A 1463-nucleotide genomic window follows, 5' to 3' on the forward strand; every position below is an offset into this window, starting at 1 on the left:
TCTACCCCATTTGGCCCCCGGTACTACATGTGCTAGAGCAGTTCTCTCTCTCTCATTCCCCCCCTCCCTCCCTCCTACCTCCCTCTCTTCAAATAATTAAACATTTTTGTTTTTTTTTTTTTTTTGTTTGCTTGCTTTCTGACACCAGGGTTACTTCTGAGGTTCAGTGCCTACACGATGAACTCACTGCTCCCAGCAGCATTTTTTTTACTTTTAAAAAATATTTATTCATTTATTTATTTTCCCTTTTGTTGCCCTTGTTGTTTTATTGTTGTAGTTATTATTTTTGTTCTTATTGATGTTGTTGTTGGATAGGACAGAGAGAAATGGAGAGAGGAGGGGAAGACAGAGAGGGGGAAAGAAAGACAGACACCTGCAGACCTGTTTGACCGCCTGTGAAGCGACTCCCCCCACCACGCAGGTGGGAAGCCGGGGCTCGAACCAGGATCCTTATGCTGGTCCTGCGCTCTGTGCCATGTGCGCTTTATCCTCCGCACAACCGCCCGATTCCCCCCAGCAGCAGTTTTTTCCCCTTCCTTTTATTTGACAGGACAGAAAGAATTTGAAAGAAAAGGAGGAAATAGAGAGGAAGAAAAAAGAAATTTCTGCAGCATTGCTTCCCCACTGCAGGTGGGGACAGTGGCCTTGAACCCTGGTCCTTGCACGTGATATTGTGTACACTCTACTGGATCTTTCCTGCCCTCCCCCTTTTCAAGCTCACTGATTTTTTTTTTTCACTCTGGAACTGAAAAGAAAAGAATATGTATTCTGGTGTTGACAATGCTACGTAAATTAAGAGAGCTAGTAATTTAGTCATCCAGGCTTACACTTCAGATCTCTATCCATTCGTGTTCCCTCAATTCACTGATTTACAGCAATAAAAAATCACAATAAAAATTCTCTTTTACCAAGAGAATTTGGAAGGTATGCCTGTATAATTGACCTGTATGATTTATGGGATCATTTCTGGCCTTCAACTTAATCTCCCATTTTCATCTAAACTGTGGTTCCTTATAATGGAGCTTCATTATAACTATAAATTAATATATGCATTGGGAGTGTAATAGGATGAGAACAATAGCCACCCTGCATTGTTTCAAACAGAACTCCACAGCCTAGCCTTTCGTCTGTGGCTTTCAGCCAATACAACTGAACATCTTCAGCGGGCAGAGAGCTAATTCTAATAGGTTACAAGGCACACGTGACCTTTAAAAAGTCCTCACTTTATACCCCTGTGCCTTAGTCAGATGGATAAAAAGATGGGTACAGAATAAAAGAAACCCAAATGGTGTATTGCACCAAAGTAAAAGACTCTGGGGTTGGTGAGGAGGCAAGTTCAGGTCCTGGAACAGTATGGCAGAGGACCTAATGGTGGTGGCATTATTGTGTGGAGAACTGAGAAATGCTATGCATGTACAAACTGTTGTATTTACTATTGACTGTAAAATATTAATCCGCCAATA

Source organism: Erinaceus europaeus, chromosome 4 (genome assembly GCF_950295315.1).
Source record: "Erinaceus europaeus chromosome 4, mEriEur2.1, whole genome shotgun sequence".
In the NCBI taxonomy this organism is placed as follows: Eukaryota; Metazoa; Chordata; class Mammalia; order Eulipotyphla; family Erinaceidae; genus Erinaceus; species Erinaceus europaeus.